This window comes from Aotus nancymaae, unplaced genomic scaffold (genome assembly GCF_030222135.1).
Source record: "Aotus nancymaae isolate 86718 unplaced genomic scaffold, 86718_ANA_hifiasm-v0.15.2.pri h1tg000029l, whole genome shotgun sequence".
In the NCBI taxonomy this organism is placed as follows: domain Eukaryota; kingdom Metazoa; phylum Chordata; class Mammalia; order Primates; family Aotidae; genus Aotus; species Aotus nancymaae.
Genome location: NW_026988442.1, coordinates 42,786,493 through 42,803,810, shown reverse-complemented (window position 1 = coordinate 42,803,810; position 17,318 = coordinate 42,786,493). Strand labels below are relative to the sequence as shown.

The following is a 17,318-nucleotide window of genomic DNA, read 5'->3' as shown; positions in this document are numbered from 1 at the left end:
ATACAATGGGGTGATCTTGGCTTACCGCAACCCCCAACTCCTGGGTTCAAGCAATTCTCCTGCCTCAGCTTCTTGAGTAGTTGGGACTACAGGCATGTGCCACCATGGCCAGCTAAGTAGAGACTGGGTTTCTCCATGTTGGTCAGGCTGGTCTCAAACTCCCGACCTCAGGTGATCCACCTGCCTTGGCGTCCCAAAGCGCTGGGCTTACAGGCGTGAGCCACCGCGCCCGGCTTTATTAAATTAAATAGGCATGGTGGCGCGTGTCTGTGGTGCCAGTGACTCAGGCAGTTGAGATGGGAGGATGGCTTGAGCCCAGGCACTTGAGGCTGCAGTGAGCCATGATCGTGCCATTGCACTCCAGCCTGGGTGACAGGGTGAGCCCGTTTCAAAAAAAGAAAAAGCAGTAACAAGACATATGAAATCTATACACTGAAAACCACACATTGCTAAGATATTAAAAATAAAAAAGATTTCCCATGTTCATGGATTAGAAGCCTCAATATTAAGATGTCAGCTCTCCCCAAACTGATGTATAGATTTGACACAATCCTAACTCTAATCTCAAGGGTTTTTTTCCCACAGAAATTGATAAACTGATTTTTTTAAATGTAACAAGGAAATTCAACAGGCAGATGAGCCACAACAACATTAATAAAAAGAACAAAAGTTAGAGAACATACCCTATTGATTTAGGACACATACTGTAAATCTACAGTAATCAAGACCATTTGGTTCTGAGGAAAACACAGACACACACCCCAACAGCAGAACAGAGACCAGACAGATTCGCACCGAAGGCAGACCACAGAATGGGAGAAAATACTCACACTCTGTACATATGAAAAACAATTCACAAGTGGAATACGGACAGAGCTCTCACACAACTCAATCGCTAAGGCATAAACTCGACTTTTGAAACCGGCCAGATGGTTCTGGCTGAAGAGCGCAGAATGACTGGGAGGCAGTGAGAGCGCAGGAAGGGACGGGCTCGGCAGATACTCTTTCATTCTTACCATTTCAGCACAGAATCCAAAATTCTCAGCATACAAAGCTGAAAAAATGTGACTCATTCTTTTTTTTTCCCCCGGCTTTGTTGCCTAGGCTGGAGTGCAGTGGCCAGATTTCGCCTCACTGCAACCTTGACCTCCTGGGCTCTGGTGATCTTCCTACCTCAGCCTCCTGAGCAGCTGGGACTACAGGTATGCACTACCACACTGAGCTATTTTTAAAAATTTTTTACAGAGGCAGGATCTCGCTGGTCTGAAACTCCTAGATTCAAGCAATCTGCCTGCCACGGCGTCCCAAAGTGCTAGGATTACAGGTGTGAGCCACTCCACTCAGCATAATTTTGTTTCTTTAGAAAGAAGGTTTTTCTCTGTTGCCCAGGCTGGAGTGCATGGTGTGATCCTGGCTCACTACAGCCTTGAACTCCTGGACTCAAGAGATCCACCCTCCTCGGCATCCTGAGTAGCTAAGACTATAGGCATGTGCCATTATGCCCAGCTAATTTTTAAATTTTCTATAGAGACAGAGTCTGGCTTTCTTGCCCAGGCTGGTCTCAAACTCCTGATCTCAAGTGATGATCCTGCCTCAGCCTCCCAAAGTGCTGGGATTACAGGCATGAGCCACTGCTCCCCACCAAAATGTGACACACTTTTTTTTTTTGAGACAGAGTCTCGCTCTGTTGCCCAGGCTGGAGTGCAGTGGTGTAACTGCAGCTCACCGGAACCTCTACCTTCCAGCCTCAAGTGATTCTCATGCCTCAGCCTCCTGAGTAGCTAGGATTATGGGCATGTGCCACAACGCCTAGCTAGTTTTGTATTTTTAGTAGAGACAGGGTTTCACCATAGGTGGCTAGGCTGGTCGCAAATTCCTGGGTTCAAGTGATCCACCTGCCTTGGCCTCTCAAAGTGCTGGGATTATAGGTGTGACCCACTGTACCCAGACAAATATACACAATATAATTTATTTAATAAGACAAAACAAAAAAAAAACAATTCTATTCCCAGCAAAAACACTCTATACAAATGAAGGTGAAACAAAGACATTTTCAGATTAAAAAGAAGCTAGAAGAACCTATCACAAAGACCTAAAATACAAGAAATGTCAAAGTTATTTGGGCTAAAAGGAAATGATACCTGAGTAAAACCAAGTTTTTTGTTTTTTGACATACAGTTTCACTCTTGCTGCCCAGGCTGGAGTGCAGTGGCACAATCTCTGCTCACTGCAACCTCTGCCTCCCAGGTTCAAGTGATTCTTCTGCCTCAGCCTCCCAAGTAGCTGGAATTACAGGCATGTGTCACCACACCTGGCTAATTTTTGTATTTTTAGTAGAGATGGGGCTTCACCATGTAGATCAGGCTGGTCTTGAACTCCTAACCTCAAGTGATCCACCTGCCTCGGCCTCCCAAAGTGCTGGGATTACAGGCGTGAACCACTGCGCCCCGCTGGGTGTTTTTTGTTTTTTTGAGACGGACTCTAACTGTCACCCAGGCTGGAGTGCAGTGGTGTGATCTCGGCTCACTGCAACTTCTGCCTCTTGGATTCAAGTGATTCTCCTGCCTCAGCCTCCTGAGTAGCTGGGACTACAGGCATGTGCCACCACGTCCCCAGCTAATTTTTGTATTTTTAGTAGAGAAAGGATTTCACCATGTTGGTCAGGCTGGTCTCAAACTACTGACCTTGTGATCCGCCCATCTCAGCCTTCCAAAGTGCTGGGATTACAGGCGTGAGCCACCACACTCAGCCTTAATTTTTGTATTTTTAGTAGAGACGGGATTTCACCATGTAGGTCAGGCTGGTCTTGAACTCCTGACCTCAGGTGATCCACCTCCTCAGCCTCCCACAGTGCTGGGATTACAGGCGTGAGCCACTGCGCCCCGCTAAAATCTAGATTTTTAGAAAAGAATGAAGACCACTGGAAATGGTAAATATCTAGGTAAAAGACCACTTTTTGCTTTTTTTTTTTTTTTTTTCTGACACAGGGTCTTGCTCTGTCACCCCGGCTGGAATGCAGTGGTGTGATAATGGATCATGGCAGCCTCAACCTCTCAGACTCAAGTGATCCTCCTACCTCATCCTCCTAAGTAGATGGGACTACAGGTGTGAGCCATCATGCCAGCTAAGTTTTTAGAAATCTTCTGCAGAGACGGGGTCTCACTGTGTTGCTCAGGCTGATCAGCTCAGGCTGGTCATGAACTCCTTGGCTCAAATGATCCTACTGCCTTGGGTCACGGTCACCGAAGCGCTGGGATCACAGGAGCCAATCCTTTCTGATGTTTTTCCTTTTTTTTTTTTTTGGAGACTGAGTCTCCCTGTTTCCCAGACTGGAGGGAGTGCAATGGTGCAATCTTGGCTCTGCCACGGGGCTCAAGTGATTCTCCTGCCTCAGCCTCCTTAGTAACTGGGATTACAGGTGCATACCACCACACCTGGCTAATTTTTTTGTGCAGATGAGTTTTCACCATGTTGGCCAGAAAAGTCTTGAACTCCTAATCTCAGGTTATCTGACCGCCTTGGCTTCTCAAAGTGCTAGGATTACAGGTGTGAGCCACCACGCCCGGAGTTTCTATTTTCTTGGGGCAAGGAGTCTAGGAGTTTATCACCTGCTGTTTGAAGTAGCACCTCATAACTTCATTCTTCCTAAACTTGGTGTAATTAAATTCCAACGGGGCCGAGAGCAGTGGCTCACGCCTGTAATCCCAGCACTTTAGGAGGCTAAGGCAGGCAGATCACCTGAGGTCAGGAGTTTGAGACCAACCTGGCCAACATGGTGAAACCCCATCTCTACTAAAAATACAAAAAGCAGGCAGGCGTGGTGGCGCGCACCCATAATCCCAGCTACTCGGGAGGCTGAGGCAGGAAAATGACTTGAACCTGGGAGGAGGAGGTTACAGTGAGCCAAGATCACACCACTGGACCTCAGCCTGGGCAACAGAACAAGACTCTGTCTCAAAAAAAAAAAAAAGTCAAGGGGACCCCTATGTCAACAGAAAGGTTATATAACACAGTTAAAGGAGAGGCCTGGTGTGCAGCCGCATCTACAGGAACAGCACCTGCTGCAAGTGACAAGCAGCCATCAGAGTTACTCAGTCTTCATTTCTGAAGGGCTAAGTTCCAACATTTAGTCGGCACTCCTTTAGTGACACCATTATCTAAAAAGCAAACAAGGCTTTGGGAGGTCGAGGCGGGTGTATTGCTTCTTGAGGCCAGGAGTTCAAGACCAGCTTGGCCAACATGGTGAAACCCCATCTCCACAAAAAATACAAAAATTAGCCAGGCGTGGTGGTACATGACTGTAATCCCAGCTACTCAAGAGGCTGAGGCAGGAGAATCACTTGAACCCGGGAGGCAGAGGTTGCAGTGAGCCAAGATCGCACCACTGCACTCCAGCCTGGGTAACAGAGTAAGCCTCCATCTCACAAATAAATAAGTAAAAGTAAAAAGCAAACAACCAGGGGCACATTTTACAAATCTAGTGTATCCCAGTCCGTGCTGCTGGAAGTAGCCCCAGGGCCTGCACGTGTGCCTGGGCAGACAAGACTGCACACATGCAGGGATGTGGCTGGGACCCGTGCCCCCCTCCCTAGGCCAGGGCAGCCACTCCATGACCTCGGCTCCTTCACTACCCTGGCTATAGCCTGAGGCCCCAGCATGGTGGCCAGCCCCACGAGACACTGGTGGATGCAAGTCCTGCTGACACCAGCCCCTTCCCTCACCACACCCACCACACTTCACAGTCTGGGAAGAGACAGAGCGCCGAGTCCCACATCAGCCCCTGACGCACCCTGCCATCTCTTCAACACACTGCCCTGCTCCCTACCATCTGGAGAGCTCTCACTCAAACCCCAGAACCCTGAACCTGCCCTTGGGAAACCTCTCCTGCCACACAGAAGAGTGTGTCCTCTTCTGACACTGTCCTGGGCCTAAGCACACGTCAGGGCCGTCACAGCGCGGCATTCATTTGTTCATCAGACAGTTAAGAAGCATCTATCACATGCCACGCTCTGTCCTCAGAGCTGGGACTCAATGGTAACAAAATAAACCAAACAGGCAAAAATCCCTGCCTGCAGCAGCTTGCGGCATAGCAGGTCCATACTCCTCAAAAGACTTAAAGATCTCTAGAGGTTAAAAAAAATAAGTGTTCTATTTCCATACTTCCAGGTACAATCTCAGTGTGCAGCAAATGTTTCATAAAAGAGCTGCTGTTGAACTCAACCTACTGCTGGGGGAAAAAACTGTGGCGAACTTTGCAAGAACAGATTTGAAAACATCTTAAAAGGAAGCCTATTTTTGTTCTGTTTTAAATAGTTTACTATGTATTATGTGAAATACAGAAGTACATGCAACATTTAAGTTATAATGCATAGTAATAAAATATACACCATGATCCCATGTCTAATTTAAAAACTGGAAAATTACCAATTACCTGGAAGTTCCGTTTTCTCCAAATATATTACCTTAAATTTAATGTTACTCTTTTGCTTCTAAAAAAAAAAAAAAATCACCTCACGTTTACTACCAGTAAAACACAGAAGAAACATATCTTTGAAACTACTAAAAAAAAAAAAAACCTCATGTTTATCCCTAAACACTATTTAGTTTTAATTTCTTGAGCTTAAAAAAACAGCCTAGCACTGCACTTGCTTTTCTGCGACCTGCTTTTCCTTTGAGACAGGGTCTTGCTATGTTGCCCAGGCTGGCCTCCAACTCCTGGGCTGAAGTGCTCCTCCCACCTTCAGGCTCTGAGTAGCTGGGACTACAGACAGGCAGCATCGTGCCCAGCGTGATCTGCTTCTGAAACCCCTGTGTTTTTAAGATTCATCTACACTGCCGGGTATAGCTTCAATTCATTCATCCCCAGCGTGGACACATTCTATCCTGTGAATGGACCACAGCTGATCGACCCACTCTTCCACCAAAGGCCATCTGGCTGTTCTCAGCTTCTGTTTCACCAAGTTACTCTGAACATTCCTGAGCAGCAGGCGCTGTGGATGACAAGGGGCAGACAGCGTGGGGCTGAGGCAGCCGCAGTGAGCACAGACACTGGCAAGAGTGGGCGACCGTCAACAGCAAACAAGGAACTGAGGTGTGAGAAGACACGCAGCACCCCCACTCCCCAGGAAATGCAAATTAAACCACGGAGCACTACTTCTTGCACACCTATCAAAACTGCTTGAAAACCCGGCAGGCATGGTGGTGCATGCCTGTAATCTCAGCTACTCGAGAGGCTGAGGCAGGAGAATCACCTGAACCCTGGAGGCAGAGACTGCAGTGAGCTGAGATCATGCCACTGCACTCCCGCCTGGCGATAGAGAGAAGACTCCATCTCAAAAAAAAAAAAAAGTAGTCCCAGAATTTTGTGAGGCCAAGGTGGATGGATGGCTTGAGGTCAGGAGTTCAAGACCAGCCTGGCTAACATGGTGAAACTCCACCTCTACAAAAAATACAAAAACTTTGCATTTTTTGTATCACACCTATAGTCTCAACTACTTGGGAGGCTGAGGCAGGAGAATCGCTTGAACCTGGGAGGTGGAGGTTGCAGTGAGCCAAGATTGTGCCACTGTACTCCAGCCTGGGCAACAAAGCAAGACTCCATCTCAAAAAAAAAAAAAGTTAATTAAATTAAAAAGATAATAATAGAGCCAGGCATGATGGCTCATGCCTGTAATCCTAGCACTCTGGGAGGCCCAAGAAGGCAGATCACTTGAAGCCAGGAGTTCAAGACCAGTCGCCCGGCCAACATGGCTAAACCCTGTCTCTACTAAAAATACGAAAATCAGCCAGGCGTAATTAGCCAGGCATAGTGGTACCTGCCTGTAATCCCAGTTACTTGGAAGGCTGAGGCAGGAAAGTCATTTGAAGCTGGGAGACAGAGAGTGCAGTGAGCCAAGATCGCGCCACTGCACTCCAGCCTGGGCGACAGAGCAAGACTCTGTCTCAAAAAAAAAAAAAAAAATCAGCCAGGCCAGGCAGCGAGTGCCTATGGTCCCAGCTACTTGGGATTTGGGAGGCTGAGGCAGAAGCATCACTTGAGCCCAGGAGGTCGAGGCTGCAATGTGCTGAGATCGCACACTGCCCTCCAGCGTGGGTGACAAAGCGAGACTCTGCCTCAAAAGATTAATAATAATGATAACATGGGTTTGTACTTTAATTCTGCCATTTCCTTTTCTAGTCAGTCACTTTTGTTGTAGTTTACAAAAATATCATCAGGCCTGTAATCCCAGCACTTTGGGAGGCCAAGGCGGGTGGATCACGAGGTCAAGAGATTGCGACCATCCTGGTCAACATGGTGAAACCCCGTCTCTACTAATACAAAAAATTAGCTGGGCATGGTGGCGCGTGCCTGTAATCCCAGCTACCCAGGAGGCTGAGGCAGGAGAATTGCCTGAACCCAGGAGGCGGAGGTTGCGGTGAGCCGAGATCGTGCCATTGCACTCCAGCCTGGGTAACAAGAGCGAAACTCCGTCTCAAAAAAAAAAAAAAAAAAAATCATCAGTCTGTGACACTGGAAATTTTAAAAACTGAAATCTGGTCTTTCAGCACAAACAGTTTAGGAAGAATCCTTCTAGTGTATACTTAACTTCTGGGTGAGCAAGAACGAGCAGGCTCGGCCTGGCAAGGTGCCGACTACCCTCCAGGGACTGCACCAGGGCTCGCTGCCACTCCTGCAGCCTCAACCATGACTGGTACGGCCAGATCCCCTGGCGCCCGCCTGGCCCGAGTCCTCATCCTCATACGGACCGACGAGGGTGAGCATCTCCATACATTCTCTCTGCGGTGCCCCATGGACGTATCCAGGACACCGACGCGCCCCTGGTTAAAAGTGTTAAAAGTACCTCCCAGTTCACAGTTCTTTCTTTACTTATTATGGTGTCTTTTGATGAACACAAGCTTTTTCCGATTGCAGTAAAAACATCTAATATAAACATAGCATCTGAACCATTCAAGTGCACAACACTGCTCAGCATAGGCAGCTCGCTGCACAGCAGCTCTCCTCCAAGTCGCCTTTGAGGCTGCTGAACGTTCGCAGCTTGCTGAACCGATCCATCTGCTTTCCCCGGTTTTTGTTCAAGAAACCCTTCCTGACCCTGAGGTCCTACACTATCTCTAACACTTGTTGGTCTGGGAGTGGCAAGAGGTACAGACCAGCTCCCATCTGTCTGAGTCCTGTCCAGCACCCCAGGTGCCAGGAGCACCCACAGAGCAGCCCATCTTTCCCTGGGACCCACAGGTGCCTCTGGCTGACTGCAAACCTCCACGCGGGAGATCTATCAGGGGCTCTCCATTTTCAGCATCCTTTATTGGAAAACCTCTGAAATTATCTGAGGCTATTTCCAAAATTTTTACAAAAGCTACAATTCTGGCTGGGTGCAGTGGCTCATACCTGTAATCCCAGCACCTTGGGAGGCCGAGCTGGTGGATCACTAAGGTCAGGAGTTCGAGACCAGCCTGGGCAACATGGTGAAACCCATCTCTACTACACATATAAAAATTAGCCAGGGCCGGGCGCGGTGGCTCACGCCTGTAATCCCAGCACTTTGGGAGGCCGAGGTGGGTGGATTACGAGGTCAAGAGATCAAGACCATCCTGGTCAACATGGTGAAACCCCATCTCTACTAAAAAAATACAAAAAAATTAGCTGGGCAGGGTGGCGCGTGCCTGTAATCCCAGCTACTCGGGAGGCTGAGGCAGGAGAATTGCTTGAACCTGGGAGGTGGAAGCTGCAGTGAGCCAAGATTGCACCACTGCACTCCAGACTGGGCAACAGAGTGAGACTCTGTCTCAAGAAAGAAAAGGTAAAAATTATTTGGCACTTCTAACCACATCATAGATAATAGTAATTAAAATGGTATTTTAAAAACAAGCATTCAATTATGAAGCCCAGAAGGGTTTTAACAGCAATTACAAGGTAACCCCTGTGAGTTACAGCACCTACACGCTTCCCTAAGTTCCAAGGTGTAAGGACTGAAGTCTCAGTGATGCTTTCGGCAAGAGAGCAGAAGCAGGTGTCAATGGTGAGTGTCAGGCTTCTGATTACTGCCTGACTCTTCTCCCCAGCTTCCCATGGTCATCCCAAGACAGTGGCTAGACAGGTGGCCTCAAGAGACACTGCCCAGTCAGGGTGGGGGGATGAAGATTGCTGAGAAAGACATTCCAGGCCACAGAGATAACACATCTTGCAATGGACAGTCTGAAAATACAGATACTAAGAAGAAGACTGTTAGGGCCAGCACGGCGGCTGACACCTGCGATCCCAGCACTTTGGGAGGCCAAGGCAGGCAGATCACCTGAGGTCAGGAGGCTGAGGCAGGAGAATGGCTTGAACCCAGGAGAAGGAAGTTGCAGTGAGCTGAGATCGCAATGCACTCCAGCCGGGATGGGCAAGAGAGAGACTCTGTCTCAAAAATAAATAAAAATACAAAAATTAGCCGGGCATGGTGGCGTACACTTGTAGTCCCAGCTGGTCAGGAAACTGAGGCAGGAGAATTGCTTGAACCTAGGAGACGGATGTTGTAGTGAGCCGACATCTCAACACTGCACTCCTGCCTGGGCGACAGAGAGAGACTCCATCTCACCAAAAAAAAAAAAAAAAAAAAGAAGGCTGTCAGGAGTCTTGGGGTAAGGGGAACAACTCTAGAAAGAACAGACTATGTCTAAGGAGAGGGGGAAGAAAAGGGGAGGAAGAAACAACACCGAGGAGACAACAGGTGCTGTGTGTTGCTGTGTGTTGTCAAGTCACCTAAGGATACGAAGGAAACACGGAGGAACTACAAAGAGCGACAATCACACGGGAAGGTGAAGACACAGGAGTGGGTATGTGTGTCAGCACCTGGGCATGACACAGCAGGGGCAGCTGCAAAGGAGCCCCAGCAAACACCTCTGGGAGAGATGGTACAGATTGGGAGACAGGGCACGACAGACGGTGCAGACAGGGAGATGGAGACGGGGCAGGGAGAGACGGTGGAAACTGGGAGATGGAGACGGGGCAGGGAGAGACGGTGCAGACGGGGAGATGGAGACGGGGCAGACGGGGAGATGGAGACGGGGCAGGGAGAGATGGTGTAGACGGGGAGATGGAGATGGGTCAGGGAGAGACGGTGCAGACCGGGAGATGGAGACGGGGCAGACGGGGAGATGGAGACGGGGCAGGGAGAGATGGTGTAGACGGGGAGATGGAGATGGGGCAGGGAGAGACGGTGGAGACAGGGAGATGGAGACGGGGCAGGGAGAGATGGTGCAGACGGGGAGATGGAGACGGAGCAGGGAGAGATGGTGTAGACGGGGAGATGGAGACGGGGAGATGTAGACGGGGCAGGGAGAGACAGTGCAGACGGGGAGATGGAGACGGGGCAGACGGGGAGATGGAGACGGGGCAGGGAGAGATGGTGTAGACGGGGAGATGGAGATGGGGCAGGGAGAGATGGTGGAGACAGGGAGATGGAGACGGGGCAGGGAGAGACGGTGCAAACGGGGAGATGGAGACGGGGCAGGGAGAGACGGTGCAGACGGGGAGATGGAGACGGGGCAGGGAGAGATGGTGTAGATGGGGAGATGGAGATGGGGCAGGGAGAGACGGTGCAGATGGGGAGATGGAGACGGGGAGATGGAGACGGGGCAGGGAGAGATGGTGTAGACGGGGAGATGTAGACGGGGCAGGGAGAGATGGTGCAGATGGAGAGATCGAGACGGGGCAGGGAGAGACGGTGCAGACGGGGAGATGGAGACGGGGCAGGGAACTACTTCTTTGCTTTAGATGCCCTTGGTTCATTCCACTGAAGAAAAACTTTGCTAAAAATATGAAAATGAAATAAAATTGGCATTTTTCTAAACCTGCTGAGGAAACTTAATTTAAAATCTGTGATGAACCATGTAAAAACTGACTGCCAGCCAGGCGCAGTGGCTCACACCTATAATCCCAGTACTTTGGGAGGCCAAGGTAAGTGGATCACCAGTTCAGGAGGACAAGACCATCCTGGCCGACATGGTGAAACACCATCTCTACTAAAAATACAAAAAATTAGCCAGGTGTGTTGGCACACACCTATAGTCCCAGCTACTTTCGAGGCTGACACAGGAGAATCGCTTGAACCTGGGAGGCAGAGGTTTCAGTGAGCCAAAATCGTGCCACTGCACTTTAGCCTGGGCGATAGAGCAATACTCCATTTCCAAAAAAAGGCCAGACGTGGTCGCTCATGCCTATAATCCCAGCACTTTGGGAGGCTGAGGTGGTCAGATCATGAAGTCAGGAGATCAAGACCATCCTAGCCAACATGGTGAAACCCCATCTCTACTAAAAATACAAAAATTAGCTGGGCGTGGTGGTGCATGGCTATAATTCCAGCTACTCGGGAGGCTGAGGCATGAATATCGCTTGAACCCAGGAGGTAGAGGTTGCAGTGAGCTGAGATCACACCACTGCACTACAGCCTGGGCAACAGAGTGAGACTCTGTCTCAAAAAAAAAAAAAAAAAGAATCAAACATTCTCAAAACCCAATTATCAATACGACACTCCAACTCTTGCCCTCCCAGGCACCAGGTGCCCAAGCACCCTGGGGCCTCGCCCTCCCAGTCCTAAGCACACATCGCTTTTGATGGTGCAAACAGCAGAGAAAAGGTCCAGGGGACACCATTGAGGCCACAGGACACGACACCTGGGCAGCCACTATCCAATCAAGGTTTGAACGTCTCCATATAAAGGGGGCACAGAACAAGCAAGCACCCCTGGAACAGAATAAGTCTGAAGACAAGTGACACTTCCATCATCACAGCGCTGCCGTTAAAGCTATTCATCTATGTACCATGCTGGAGAATAATGGTGCCACAGCAGAATCGTTACTATGACCAAAAATATTCCAGAAAATCTTCACACACTCCCAAATGGGAAAGACAAAGAACTCTTCATAAAGCTAGCGAGCATGAGGGCATCTGGGGTGCTGGCGTTCTGCCCTCACAATACCTAAATCCACAGGATTCTAAAGTCTGGGGCACGCTGGCCCCGGCAGGCCTCTGCTGCCCCCACAGGCTCTCCTGAGGATCACCGGCCAGATGAATCTGGAGATACTTCGCATCTGGGATGGAAGGCCATAAAACTAGCAATTGATTCAGTAGAAATCTACTCTCAAGGAAGATTTTTTTTTCTTTTTTCTCTCTTTTTTTTTGTTTGAGACAGAGTCTTGCTCTGTCATCCAGGCTGGAGTGCAGTGGCACAATCTCAGCTCACTGCAACCTTCACCTCCCAAGTTCAAGTGATTCTCCTGCCTCAGCCTCTCGAGTAGCTAGAATTACAGGTGCCCACCACCACACCCCATTAATTCTTTTTGTATTTTTAGTAGAGACGGGGTTTCACCGTGTTAGCCAGGATGGTCTTGATCTCCGGACCTCATGGTCCGGCTGCCTTGGCCTCCCAAAGTGCTGGGATTACAGGCATGAGCCACCATACCTGGCCCCCCGTCTTTTTTTTGATGAGGTTTCCCTCTGTCACCTAGGCTGGAGTGTAGTGGCGCAATCTCTGCTCACTATAGCCTCTACCTCCTGGGCGCGAGCGATTCTCCTGTCTCAGCCTCCAGAGTAGCTGGGACCACAAGCATGCGTCACCACTCCCTGCTAATTTTTCTATTTTTAGTAGAGATGAGGTTTTACCATGTTGGCCAGGCTGATCTCAAATTCCAGACCTCAAGTGATCTGCCTGCCTCAGCCTCCAAAAGTGCTGGGATTACAGGCATGAACCACTGCACCTGGCCTCTTTTTGAGATGGGGTCTCACTCTGTCACCCAGGCTGGAGTGCAATGGTAGGATTACAGCTCCCTACAGCCTCGAAATCCTGGGCTCAAGCTATCCTCCCACTTCAAGTAGCTGGGACCACAGGCACATACATGTCTGCACTGTGCCGGGCTAGAAATTTTTATCTGGACATAATAATCACAACATTCAAATACTCAACTTCAAAGAACACATAAATTCATAAAAATATTTGTGACCGGCCAGGTGAGGTGGCTCACGCCTGTAATCCCAGCACTTTGGGAGGCTGAGGCAGGTGGATCACGAGGTCAGGAGTTCGAGACCAGCCTGACCAACATGGTGAAACTCCGTCTCTATTAAAAATACAAAAATTAGGCCGGGCGCAGTGGCTCACGCCTATAATCCCAGCACTTTGGGAGGCCGAGGCAGGTGGGTGAAACCCCGTCTCTACTAAAAATACAAAAATTAGCTGGGCATGGTGATGCGCACCTGTAGTCCCAGCTACTCGGGAGGCTGAGGCAGGAGAACTGCCTGAACCCGGGAGGCAGAGGTTGCAGTGAGCCGAGATCCCGCCACTGCACTCCAGCCTAAGTGACAAGAGTGAGACTCTGTCTCAAAAAAAAAAAAAAAATTATGACCACAAACCTACTGGCAATATCATATTTTCTTAGTGACCTCTGCCCTGTTCATTCTGTGACTAATCAAATGGCACACCCACCCTGGCTGTGGCTTCCCCACCATGCAGCGGACCGGAGGCTTCCGCTGAGCAGACTGCAGAGCTGAAGCTTAAGACATAGACAGTGGATAAGCCACAGTGCATAAAATGTTACAGACGGCCAGGCGCGGTGGCGCTTGCCTGTAGTCCCAGCTACTCGCTGGGAGGCTGAGGTGGGAGGATCGCTTGAGCCCAGGAGTTCTGGGCTGTAGTGCGCTATGCCGATCGGGTGTCCGCACTAAGTTCGGCATCAATATGGTGACCTCCCGGGAGCAGGGGACCACCAGGTTGCCTAAGGAGGGGTGAAACGGCCCAGGTCGGAAACGGAGCAGGTCAAAACTCCCATGCTGATCAGTAGTGGGATCGCGCCTGTGAATAGCCACTGCACTCCACACTCCAGCCTGGGCAACATAGCGAGACCCCATCTCTTAAAAAAAAAAATGCTACAGATGGCATCTGGGTATTTCCACCACTTCCAGTGGGAACCCATTCTGCAACGTAACTGATGGAAACAGCCCCAATTTTCCTACACTCACCCCCGGCCTAGGGCTGCTCTTAGAGAAATTCAGCGGGGTGGGGGGATGGCTGGCCAGTACCTCCCGTGTGCGGGCTGTCCCTGGTGAAGCACACACAGGGTTTCAGAGTACCCCTGTAACTATGACGAATGGCAAATGATTCCAATGAGTCTAGTATGCAACCAAATATAAGGTGTAAAAATTAACCATGACAAGCCAACTGTAAAACGTGCTAAATTTCAGAGGAAGTTAAGTGTTAAAACACAGGCAATGCACCTCAAAATTGAGACAGTATGATCTGACAAAACTTGCGATAACATGTTTCATCTGCGCAGCAGCTGCAGCTTAGCAAACACTCACCATGTGCCTCCATCTGCTGAACAGAGCCCTTCCTAAGAGGCCTGAGACAGGCCTGGTCAAGCGGGTGGGAGGGAGCTCTAGGGTCACCTGTCTGGACTGCCATTTACAGGGACTCAGTGACCAGGCAAGTAACCCAACATCTCCCTATCTCAATCTCCTCTCTGTCAAATGGGGATTAAACAGTCAAGCAAGGTATGTCTGGGAGCTAGCTTGTGTACAGCGGTCAGACCTATGCCAGGCACACAGTAAACGTGAGATATTATGATGATGATCTGCACTTTTCGGCTAAGAAGACTATGACTCAGGAAGGCTGAGCAACCCACCTGCGGTCCCCGTGCTAGGGATCGACAGGGCTGGAACTCAAATCTAAGTCAGCTTCCCACATTGTGACTGATTCTCAGTATCCACTTCACAAAAGGCAGTAATTCTTCTCTGTCCTGATCACAAATAACTTATTTTCTTGTACATCAAGACTCTTCTGAATAAGGTACTATGTTGACCACTGTCATTTATTTTGTTGTAGAGACAGAGTCTCACTGTATCACCCAGGCTGGAGTGCAGTGGCTCAATCACAGCTCACTACAGCCTTGACCTCCTGGACTCATGCGATCCTCCCACCTCAGCTACCTAAGGAGTTGGGATTACAGGTGTGCAACCACCACACCTGGATAATTTTTTATTTTTTTGTAGAGGCAGGGTCTCCCTAAGTTGCCCAGGCTGGGCAAACTCCTGGGCTCAAGTGATCCACCTCAGTTCCCAATGTGCTGGGATTACAGGTGTGACCCATTGCACTCAGAGCCTTGTCCTGTTTTTATTAATTTATTTATTAAGACAGAGTCTCTCTATCACCTAAGCCGGAGTGCAGTGGAGCAACCTTGGCTCACTGCAACCTCCACCTTCTGGGTTCAAGCAATTGTCCTGCCTCAGCCTCCCGAGTAGCAGGGATTACAGGTGCATGCCACCACACCCAGCTAATTTTTGTATTTTTAGTAAAGACGGGGTTTCATCATGTTGGCCAGGATGGTCTTGATCTCTTGACCTCATGATCTGACTGCCTCAGCCTCCCAAAGTGCTGGGATTATAGGTGTGAGCCACCGCGCCTGGCCAAAAATACTTTCCTTAATTTAAAAAAATCCTGGGCCAGGCACAGTGGTTCATGTCTGTAATCCCAGCACTTTGGGAGGCCAAGGCAGATCACCTGAGGTCAGGGGTTCAAGACCAGCCTGGCCAACATGGTAAAACCCCACCTCTATTAAAAATACAAAAATTAGCTGGGCTCGGTGGCACACACCTCAGCCTCCCACTGAGATTACTAGGGAGGCTGTGGAAGGAGAATTGCTTGAACCCAGGAGGCGAAGATTGCAACGAGTTGAGATTGCACCATTACACTCCAGCGTGGTCAACAACAGCCAGACTCAATCAAAAAAAAAAGGAAAGAAAGAAAGAAAAATCCGCCACAGGAGGCTGAAGCAGGAGAATCACTTGAAGCCAAGAGTTCAAAGTAAGACCATGTCTCAAAAAACATGAAAAAAATTAGCCAGGCATGGTGGCACGCACCCGAAACCCCAACTACTCAGGAAGGTGAGATGGGAGGGTCACTTGCGTTCAAGGCTGCAGTGAGTGGTAACTGCAGCACTGTACCCTAGCCTGGGCAGGAGAGTGAGACCCTGTCTCTAAAAACAAAAAAATCCAGCTGGGCACGGTGGCTCACGCCTGTAATCCCAATACTTTGAGAGGCCAAGTCGGGTGGATCACTTGAGATCATGAGTTCAAGATCAGCATGGCCAACACAGTGAAACCCCATCTCTACTAAAAATACAAAAATTAGCTGAGTGTAGTGGTGCATGCCTGGAGTTCCAGCTACTCGAGAGGCTGAGGAAGGAGAATCACTTGAACCCAGGAAGTGGAGATTGCAGTGAGCTGAGATTGTGCCACTGCACTCCAGCCTAGGTGACAGAGCGAGACCTCATCACACACATACCAAAAAAAAAAAAAAAAAAAAAATCCCCACACAGTTTATTAAGTTGACTTATTGTCCTTTGCCTTTTAAAAACATAGAAGTCGGTTTAAGGCTTTAGGGGGAGGTAGCTGTCAGTCAGTTGGACAGCTGTTCTGGAGTCCAGGGTAAAGACCACTAGCCCACACCAGGAACAGCATTAGTAAAATTCTGACTATTTATCCTAAACTAAGCAGGTTCACAAGGATGCCTATGCCATGAACACCTCTATGCATCTCAATCCACCCACCCGGAAATAAGACATACTAAGAGGCAGCTGGACCAGTTGCCTATTCAAGGCCACTTCAGATTCTACATGAGTTACCGTGCCCTCGTCTTAAAGCATTTTCATAACATGAATTAAGCAGTGCTCACACCAGAGAGAAGGATGCTGTGCATCCGTCTGTTGGTGACAATCAGTTAGGATGACCCAACCCGCAGGATGATGCAAGAGAAACAGCCCCAACAGAAACCATACGGTAAGTGGTAATTTGGGGGGAAAAAAGGTAATTTTGTAAATACTGTGTTGTCATTTTTACATGTATGATGGCATTATTTGTGCTTATTCGTTAATATTATACCTTTATATGTGAGAATTTAAAAAACTGTTTAAGACCCACCCTGTAAGGTTAAATCTTTTCCTGTGATCCGGAAAAAGAAAAGAGAAAATAAAAAACCCACTCTGCAAGGCTGTCCTGGGGATTATGGCGAATGGGTATTAGGTAACCTTGTCCCAGAATGCCTGTTCAACAAACCCCAGTTTGTCTCACTTCAGAGTGTCTGCTATTTGGACGTGGGGTATTCTCTTTTTCACCCCCACTGCAACCTCCGCCTCCCAGGCTCAAGGGATCCTCCCACCTCAGCTTCTCAAGTAGCTGGGACCGCTGGCATGCACCACCATGCCCAGCTAATTTTCGTATTTTCTGTAGAGATGGGGTTTCCTCCTGTTGCCCACTCTGGTCTAAAATTCCCGAACTCAAGAGATCT

The 17,318-nt window shown here is 49.1% G+C and overlaps 1 protein-coding gene across 3 annotated transcripts in view; it reads right to left on the bottom strand.

Annotated features, from left to right (window-relative positions):
• The window catches only part of DNAJC5 (DnaJ heat shock protein family (Hsp40) member C5), a 37,564-nt gene that overhangs the window by 12,167 nt on the left and 8,079 nt on the right, over window positions 1-17,318 (bottom strand). The window lies entirely within an intron of this gene.